This window comes from Bactrocera neohumeralis, unplaced genomic scaffold (genome assembly GCF_024586455.1).
Source record: "Bactrocera neohumeralis isolate Rockhampton unplaced genomic scaffold, APGP_CSIRO_Bneo_wtdbg2-racon-allhic-juicebox.fasta_v2 ctg1420, whole genome shotgun sequence".
Lineage (NCBI taxonomy): Eukaryota > Metazoa > Arthropoda > Insecta > Diptera > Tephritidae > Bactrocera > Bactrocera neohumeralis.
The window spans coordinates 121,028-131,670 of NW_026089717.1; the positions used below are offsets into that span (position 1 = coordinate 121,028).

A 10,643-nucleotide genomic window follows, 5' to 3' on the forward strand; every position below is an offset into this window, starting at 1 on the left:
AGTGTTCTCTCCATAATTTTTGTATGCTTTGGGCATTGGTCGCTAGATCACCTGTGGGAGTTCTACAAGAGTGTGCTCCGGTCTTGAAACCTTCTGTTTGTCGCCGCGTTTTCGTAGAATTTTCGAGCATTACCCTACATCCCTTATACCAAGTTGTTGATGAGTGCTCTCAGAGAGCAGGAGTGCAAGCCGAGTAGAAAATCGTTCGGCTGTCTGTTGTGATTGCAGCTTCTCGACGTCGAACCTTCCTTGTGCTTCTTGACGTGTTTTTTGCTGCACAGAACGAGTGCGAATCTTGGCTGCAACAAGATGGTGATCCGAGTCAATGTTGGGACCTCGGAGCGCACGCCCATCTAAAACACTGGGAACGTGTCTTCCGCCTTTCACAACATGATCCATCTTGTTGGTGGTTTTTCCGGAGACAGCCAGGTAGCTTGATGAATTTTCATATGGTGGAATCTAGTGGCATATTTCGGGCCCCGGCGAAGTCCAATCCAACCTCAATTCATTTGGGGTTGTTTCGCCGTGGATGCTGAATTTGCCGACCGTAGTTCCAAAGATACTTTCTTTTCCTACCCTGTCGTTAAAGTCGCCAAGCACGATTTTGGTATCGCGGCGGGGGCAGCACTTATAGGTGCGCTCCTAGCGCTCATAGAAGGCATCTTTGGTCACATCATCCTTCGCTTCCGTCGGTGCGTGGCCGCAAATCAGCGATTTGTTGAAGAACTTCGCTTTGATGCAGATTGTGGCTAGATACAAGAACCTACTCGCCTTATTTTCTCGCCTCGCATGTCTTGGACGGCGGTGATGTCATCTCTCACTCTAACTAGAACATCAACCAGCTGGGCAGCGACATCTTCCCAATTAAGGGATGGGGCATTCCAGGTTCATGCCTTCAAATCATAATCCTTGTTTCGTTTGCTGTCGTCGTCGTCAAAAGAGGGGTCTCTCATCCGAGGCTGGTTGCTATTTTTCTTTGGGTAAGTTTTATCTCACTTTAGTTCGCCTTCAAACGGATGTTCTTAAACTACACAGAGGATACTTGGTCAAAGGTTGGAAGTCGTGAGCTGGTGGAGCCACATGTAAAAGAATCGTTTCTTGCCTCTCCCAAGTGAATGGCGATCAAAAAACTTTCCTCATTTGCGTGAATTTCTAGACATGACTCCATCCTTGTTTTAAAATACTAATTAAAATTCGTTTAACAACTTAATAACTTCATGTTCTTTTATTTAATATAATTGGTTTTATTGTAAACGTATTATTGGATAAGTAATAATTTATTGTTTGTTTTCAGATGGTATACAATATAATAAAAATCTATTTAAATAGTTATCCCCCGCAAAACTAATACGGCAGTGTAAACTGACGTTGAGCAACACCAAAAGCTCCGTCAGGATCGGGAAGGACCTCTCCGAGACGTTCGATACCAAACAAGGCTTCAGACAAGGCGACTACCGATCGTGCGACTTCTTCAACCTGCTTCTGGAGAAAATAGTTCGAGCTGCAGAACTAAATAGAGAAGGTACTATCTTCTATAAGAGTGTACAGCTGCTGGCGTATGCCGATGATATTGATATCATCAGCCTCAACACCCGCGCCGTTAGTTCTGCTTTCTCCAGGCTGGACATGGAAGCACAGAAAATGGGTCTTGCAGAGAACGAGGGCAAAACGAAATATCTGCTGTCATCAAACAAACAGACGTCGCACTCGCGATTTGGCTCTCACGTCACTGTTGACAGTCATAACTTTGAAGTTGTAGATAATTTCGTCTATTTAGGAACCAGCATTAACGCCACCAACAATGTCAGCCTGGAAATCCAACGCAGGATTGCTCTTGCCAACAGGTGCTACTTCGGACTGAGTAGGCAATTGAAAAGTAAAGTCCTCTCTCGACGAACAAAAGCTAAACTCTATAAGTCGCTCATACTTCCCGTCCTGCTATATGGTGCAGAGGCTTGGGCGATGACAGCAACCGATGAGTCGACGTTACGAGTTTTCGAGAGAAAAATTATGCGAAAGATTTATGGTCCTTTGCGCATTGGCCACGGCGAATATCGCATTCGATGGAACGATGAGCTGTACGAGATATACGACGCCACTGACATAGCTCAGCGAATTAAAAGACAGCGGCTACGCTGGCTAGGTCATGTTGTCCGGATGGATGAAAACACTCCATCTCTGAAAGTATTCCACGCAGTACCCGCCGGGCGAAGCAGAGGAAGAGGAAGACCTCCACTCCGTTGGAAGTACCAACTGGAGAAGGACCTGGCTTCGCTTGGAATATCCAATTGGCGCCACGTAGCGAAAAGAAGGTCCGACTGGCGCGCGGATGTTAACTCGGCTATAATCGCGTAAGCGGTGTCTACGCCAATTAAGAAGAAGAAGATATGCTGAGTCTATTGCGCATTATAAATACATATGCGAATCTGTAAGCGTTCATTTCCAAACATTGAAATTAGCATAATTTTTCTCATTTAACACTGAAATTATCTGTGTCTGATATAATCTGTGGTGAAACATGCCCATAATTTTCTATGTTGAAACACACTCATCCAAAACAGTACCCCTTCGCAAAATAAAATTTTTGTACAATGGGCGCACCATGAACGTTCTCTATCATAAACTTTCTCTGGCGATAGTGAACAATCCCAAGTCTTACACTTTTGCTAACAGGTAGCCTTCTTATAGGGTACTATGCTATTGTTAACTCTATTTTTGTTGAAAATTTTTTATTTGCCTTTCCTGTTTTAATATGTTAATATTCCGATATTCCTGATTATAGATACTTTCTAACCTTTTCAAGGGCTGCACATGTGCCAACGCTTCTTTCAATCGTCAAAACATTTTTTATAACCACTTTCCGGGATAGCCTTCAGCTCTTGCGTCAAATTTGCTTTGATGTCTTCAAATGAGTCGAAGCGTGCTCCCCAAAGTGGATATTTCAGAGTGGACAAAGTTAAAAGTCACAGGGAGCCATACCAGGTGAATACGGTGCTTGCTATTTGTACAGTGTTTGGCCAAAATTTAACACAAATACGTTGATTTAAATTTTAAATCAAACCGCTGCTGTAAACACACTGGTTTTACAGATCGCGCTAGTTTTAGGCATCATAATTAAGGACACTTTTCCCAACCAAGAAAAATAAATTTACCTGTATTCCATATAAGCGCGAAATGAAAGGGGCGAATGCATAATTTCCGATACTTTCTTGACAGGGTGTACGTATTCAAATAAATTAGTTTTGTGCATATTTATGATTACAAGTGCAATTGAATACAATTTAATTAATTTACTTTTTCAAAGCAATATTTGTAGTTAATGTAAAAATAATTTTAATTATTTCCTATAATTGATATATACATACATACTTATGTCTATTCTACCTTCTTCTTCTTATTTGGCGTAGACACCGCTTATGCGATTATAGCCGAGTTAACAACAGCGCGCCAGTCGTTTCTTCTTTTCACTACATGCCAATTGGATATTCCAAGCGAAGCCAGGTCCTTCTCCAATTGGTCCTTCCAACGGAGTGGAGGTCTTCTTCTTCCTCTGCTTCCGCCGGCGGGTACTGCGTCGAATACTTTCAGAGCTGGAGTGTTTTCAACCATCCGGACAACATGACCTAGCCAGCGTAGCCGCTGTCTTTTAATTCGCTGAACTATGTCGATGTCGTCGTATATCTCGTACAGCTCATCGTTCCATCGAATGCGATATATGCCGTGGCCAATGCGCAAAGGACCATAAATCTTTCGCAGATTTTTTCTCTCGAAAACTCGTAACGTCGACTCATCGGTGGTTGTCATCGCCCAAGCCTATGCACCATACAGCAGGACGGGAATTATGAGCGACTTATAGAGTTTAGCTTTTGTTCGTCGAGAGAGGACTTTACTTTTCAATTGCCTACTCAGTCCGAAGTAGCACCTGTTGGCAAGAGCAATTATGCGTTGGTTTTCCATGCTGACATTGTTGGTGGCGTTAATGCTGGTTCCTAAATAGACGAAATTATCTACAACTTCAAAGTTATGACTGTCAACAGTGACGTGAGAGCCAAGTCGCGAGTGCGACGACTGTTTGTTTAATGACAGGAGATATTTCGTTTTGCCCTCGTTCACTGCCAGACCCATTTTTTGTGCTTCCTTGTCCAGCCTGGAGAAAGCAGAACTAACGGCGCGGGTGTTGAGGCTGATTATATTAATATCATCGGCATACGCCAGCAGCTGTACACTCTTATAGAAGATAGTACCTTCTCTATTTAGTTCTGCAGCTCGAACTATTTTCTCCAGAAGCAGGTTGAAGAAGTCGTACTATTAGGAGTCGCCTTGTCTGAAACCTCGTTTGGTATCGAACGGCTCGAAGAGGTCCTTCCCGATCCTACGGAGCATTTGGTGTTACTCAACGTCAGTTTACACAGCCATATTAGTTTTGCGGGGATACCAAATTCAGACATCGCGGCATAAAGGCAGCTCCTTTTCGTGCTGTCGAAAGCAGCTTTGAAATCGACGAAGAGGTGGTGTGTGTCGATTCTTCCTTCACGGGTCTTTTCCAAGATTTGGCGCATGGTGAATATCTGGTCGGTTGTTGATTTTCCAGGGCTGAAGCCACACTGATAAGGTGCAATCAGTTTGTTGACGCAGTACGCTCGATAGAACCTTATATGCGATGTTGAGGAGGCTAATCCCACGGTAGTTGGCGCAGATTGTAGGGTCTCCTTTTTTATGGATTGGGCATAGCACACTTAAATTCCAATCGGTGGGCATGCTTTCGTCCGACCATATTTTACAAAGAAGCTGATGCATGCTCCTTATCAGTTCTTCGCCGCCGTGTTTGAATAGTTCGGCCAGCAATCCGTCGGCCCCTACCATTTTGTGTTCTTCAGGCGGGCAATTGCTATTCGAACTTCTTCATGGTCGGGCAATGGAACGTCTGCTCATCGTCGTCGATTGGGGACTCTGGTTCGCCTTCCCCTAGCGTTGTGCGTTCATTGCCATTCAGCAGGCTGGAGAAGTGTTCCCTCCATAATTTAAGTATGCTCTGGGCATCGGTCACTAGATCACCTTTGGAGGTTCTACAAGAGTATGCTCCGGTCTTGAAACTTTCTGTAAGCCGCCGCATTTTTTCGTAGAATTTTCGAGCATTACCCCTGTCGGCCAGCTTATCAAGCTCTTCATACTCACGCATTTCGGCCACTTTCTTCTTCTGTCTACAAATGCGTCTCGCTTCCCTCTTCAACTCTCGGTATCTATCCCATCCCGCACGTGTAGTGGTCGATCGTAACGTTGCGAGGTAGGCAGCCTGTTTTCTCTCCGCTACGACGCGGCACTCCTCGTCGTACCAGCTGTTCTTTAGCACTTTCCGAAAACCAATGGTTTCGGTTGCAGCTGTACGTAAGCAATTTGAAGTGCCGTCCCACAGTTCCCTTATACCGAGTTGTTGACGAGTGCTCTCAGAGAGCAGGAGTGCAAGCCGAGTAGAAAATCGTTCGGCTGTCTGTTGTGACTGCAGCTTCTCGACGTCGAACCTTCCTTGTGTTTGTTGGCGTACGTTTTTTGCTGCACAGAGGCGGGTGCGAATCTTGGCTGCAACAAGATAGTGGTCCGAGTCGATGTTAGGACCTCGGAGCGCATGCACATCTAAAACACTGGAGACGAGTCTTCCGTCTATCTCAACATGATCGATCTGGTTGGTAGTTTTTCGATCCGGATACAGCCAGGTAGCTTGATGAATCTTTTTATGCTGGAATCTAGTACTACAGATAACCATACTTCGGGCCCCGGCGAAGTCGATCAGCCTCAACCCATTTGGGGATGTTTCGTCGTGGAGGCTGGATGTACCGACCGACCGTAGTGCCAAAGATACCTTCCATACCCACCCTGGCGTTAAAGTCGCCAAGCACTCATAGTGCGCTCCAAGCACTCATAAAAGACATCTTTGGTCACATCGTCCTTCTCTTCCGTCGGGAGGTGGGCGCAAATTAGCGATATGTTGAAGAACCTCGCTTTGATGCGGATTGTGGCTAGACGTTCATTCACCGCATTGAATGATAGTACTCGACGACGGAGTCTCTCTCCCGCCACGAATCCAACACCAAACTTGCGCTCCTTTATATGGCCACTGTAGTAAATGTCACAAGGACCTCCTCGTCTCTGTCCTTGTCCCGTCCATCGCATTTCTTGGACGGCGGTGATGTCAGCCTTTATTTTAGCGAGGACATCAACCAGCTGGGCAGCGGCACCTTCCCAATTAAGGGTCCGGACATTCCAGGTGCATGCCCTCAAATCGTAGTCCTTATTTCGTTTGCCATGGTCGTCATCAAAAGGGGGGTCTCTCATCCGAGGCTGTTTTTTCTTTTTCATTGGTACTGATTTTTACGTGGCGGGTCCCAAACCCAGCTCACAACCCTATGTAGGGGATGTTTCGCCTTCTATGCTACCTTATATATGTACATATATAACAAATTATCATAATATATTAAAAACAAGTAAGGAAGGGCTAAGTTCGGGTGTCACCGAACATTTTATACTCTCGCATTATAAGGAGATAATCGAGATTTCATTATACGTAATTTACATATTTTTCAAATACCGTATTTTTGTAAAGTTTTATTCCGCTATCATCATTGGTTCCTAATGTACTATATATTATACAGAGAAGGCATCAGATGGAATTCAAAATAGCGTTATATTGGAAGAAGGCGTGGTTGTGAACCGATTTCATCTATATTTCGTACATGTCATCAGGGTGTTAAGAAAATATTATATACCGAATTTCATTGAAATCGGTCTAGTAGTTCCTGAGATATGGTTTTTGGTCCATAAGTGGGCGAGGCCGCGCCCATTTTCAATTTTTAAAAAAAGTCTGGGTGCAGCTTCCTTCTGCAATTTCTTCCGAAAAATTTAGTGTTTCTGACGTTTTTTGTTAGTCCGTTAACGCACTTTTAGTGATTTTCAACATAACCTTTGTATGGGAGGTGGGCGTGGTTATTATCCGATTTCTTCTATTTTTGAACTGTATATTGAAATGCCTGAAGAAAACGACTCTGTAGAGTTTGGTTGACATAGCTATAGTAGTTTCCGAGATACGTACAAAAAACTTAGTAGGGGGCGGGGCCACGCCCACTTTTCCAAAAACATTACGTCCAAATATGCCCCTCCCTAATGCAATCCTTAGCGCCAAATTTAACTTTAATATCTTTATTTATGGCTTAGTTAAAACACTTTATAAGTTTTCGGTTTCCGCCATTTTGTGGGCGTGGCAGTAGGCCGATTTTGCCCATCTTCGAACTTAACCGTCTTATGGAGCCAAGAAATACGTGTACCAAGTTTCATCATGATATCTCAATTTTTACTCAAGTTACAGCTTGCACGGACGGACGGACAGACGGACGGCCGGACAGACAGACATCCGGATTTCGACTCTACTCGTCACCCTGATCACTTTGGTATATATAACCCTATATCTGACTCTTTTAGTTTTAGGACTTACAAACAACCGTTATGTGAACAAAACTATAATACTCTCCTTAGCAACATTGTTGCGAGAGTATAAAAATAAATATATTACAATAGTGATAAATGTATGTAAATCGGATGTTTTATCATTCAAAACTTATACCATGTTCAGACCGAAAATTTAAAAGATTAGATTACATTTAAGCATTTTATAACCCAACAGTGTTCTTACTGCCGTTAGTGATTTATAAATCAGATGTTTTTGACATTCAGCCATAAACATCAAAGTATTTATTAAAGGAAAACATTGTAATATCGTAGCTTGTTATAAAAATTTTCTTCTTTTTTCTAAATTATCTCCGCTCAATGGAAATAATTTGGGAATTGTTTGATTCTAACCGCTTAGCAATGAAACGTTTGCTGTATGAACATGTAGCACTAAAAATGTGTAGTCTATATGGAGCAAATTCAATAAGGTCTATTTGGATAAAGGCAAGTACATTATAAATATTGATATTATAACTTCGTTTAATTATAATGTGTATATAATTCAGACTCGTGGCCAAATGTTTTGGGAAGTCGACTGCCAGGTGAATTCAGACGCATTTTTTAAAAACAACTTCCGAATGAAGCGCAATTCTTTCATAAAATTATGTATTATGTTGAAAGGTTTGGAGAAGAAAAACACTAACTACCGCAAAGCAATTCAATTAGAGAAACGCATTGCTATTGCTTTATATGCGCTTGGCTCTTCTGCAGAATACCGAACAATTGGAAATATGTTCGGAATTGGTAAAAGCACTGTCTGCTCCATTCTAATTGATTTCTGTCATAAAGTCTGGCGTTGTTTGTGGCCTTTGTATTTGAAGAAATTCCAAATGAAAGAAATTTAATTGCGCGAGTATTTAAATGGTTTTGAGTCATTGGGTTTCCCTCAAGTGTTAGGAGCTATAGGTAATAAGTTAAAGTTTTTACACTAGAGTTTTTATATATTTTTAAGTTTTAGATGGTTGTCATATAGAAGTTCGTCCAGCTGCAGAAGATACTGTTGACTACTACAATTACAAAGGCTGGCAGTTCTTTTGGTTTTAGTAGATGCAAGGTAATTTTTTTTCATGAAGCTCGTTTAAACACCTAATGTATTTCTTTAATGTTATAGATGTCGCTAAATATATGTACATCAACGTTGGTAGTCCAGGCCATTGAAATGACTCTTTAATATTTGAGAGATCATCTTTAAAAAGCGAGTTGGCGCAATCTACTATATTTAAAGACATGAGTAGACAAATATCGTCAGTTAATGTTCCAGTCGTTTTGTTGGGCGACTCTGCGTTCAAATTTGATGAACATTTGATGAAACCGTACCCATTTTGTGTAAACCAACCTTTGGATAAAAAAAAAATCAACTATGTACCGAATGCCGAATAGTGGTGGTCGGTCACTTAAAGGGAAGGTGTAGATGGGTTGGATAACCACATGGCCAACACGAAAATCGTCATAAAAGCGTGTTGCGTTTTGCACAACTTTTTAAATGAGGAAAATGATGAAATCAATGAAAAGTGGATTGCAGCACAACACAGCCAAACGAATCTCGGCAGTTGCCAGAACACGTCTCTAACATTTGTAGAAATGTCAACCCAAGAGCAGAGGAAATAAGACAAGCGTTCGTTTCTTATTTCGGTGCGTTATTACATTCAACTTTGAAATATTATTAAATCTCACCCGATCTATACTTACATTTCTCATAATGCAATTCCAGTACAAAAAAAACAGATATTTCTATATTTTATATATGTTACATATATATTTTCGTATTCATTTATATATATATTTTATACATTACATGTATATTTTTATTTTCATTTACATATTTAAATTCATGAATGGAAACATCATTTATCTTAAACTAAGACTTAAAAAAAATTTTAAATCTTCTTCTTGTTACTTCTTTTGAATCGTTTATGTATTCTTGTAGGAGAGAAAGACCCTTTTCATCGGCTTCCTTCATCGCCTTAGTCGCCTTTAATAAGTCATCCTTAATTTCCTCCATTATTGTTAACCCTGATTTTTTCTTTTTTACAGCATCGCTTGATGATGGCCGAGCGCAACCACGTGACGTAGAAGGTCCATCGCCTGGGCTTGGGAGCGGCGACTCTCCTTCGGTATCGGCATCTACGTAAATTGGTTCCATGTCAACTGAAAATAGAAGAAACAAATAAAAGTATAAAGAAACATTCCATAACCGCTTTTCATTTTATTATGAATATTGGGATCTATTCCAATGCGCTTAAAACTTACCAACAATGCTATCCTCCGCAAGTTCGGCGGAAAAAAAACTTTTGAAACCGCCTACTGCTTGATGCACGCCTCATAATATTTCCACCGACTAGGGGAGCCACCCGATGGGCCAATTTTCTGCTTTTCTTGTCTAAAAATAAAAAAAAATATTTAATTTATATGTTGACCTCATAATATATTACTTACCGGTATTTGTTGGTAAAATTGTGCACTTTAATTTTAATCTCAGTGGACGTATATTCGTGTCCAGCCAAAAGCATCGTACACGACATTTCCTCGTATATGTGGTTATTTTTTCGCGTTGATCGCAGCTCTGGCATTTTTTGTTGCCATACCTCTATTAGGTCGGTCTCGGCAGCCTCACTCCACATAACTCGTTTCATTTTTTGAGTTTTTTCCATATTTTTTTTTATTTTGTACTTTGATTTGTAATCAACGACAATTTTTGGTTTTATTTTTTTGTCTTCTTTGTCTGTTAGTTTTAAATTCTGACAGTTTATAGTGTCAAAATCAGCTGCGATTAAACAAATTTGACCAACAGATGGCGCAAAATCAGTTTCAAATCATTCTGATGAAGTGATTTCGAACTGTCATTTTTGTATGGCGAAATCTTGATAAATTTAAAGATTAGTGGGATAATCCATTCAACAGATTAAGTGTCGGTCTGAAGATGGTATTATATTCACGTATATCATGACCATATGCGTTTATGTTCGCTTTCGCGAATTGAAATTATATTATCACTACAATATAATAATACATGTGCGCGCTGCTAATATGTACATAAATATGTGCGTATGGCATTGGCGCACAAATAATGCAAACATAAACCTACATACACATGTAAATATGTCTCCAGTGAAAACTACAACCATTGTCCAAAATAGCATCAGTGG

At 41.1% G+C, this 10,643-nt stretch overlaps 1 pseudogene; it reads right to left on the reverse strand.

The window, feature by feature from the left end:
* Positions 1-9,339: 9,339 nt before the first annotated feature.
* Positions 9,340-10,007, reverse strand: LOC126766498 (uncharacterized; annotated as a pseudogene).
* Between the last annotated feature and the right edge of the window lie 636 nt (positions 10,008-10,643).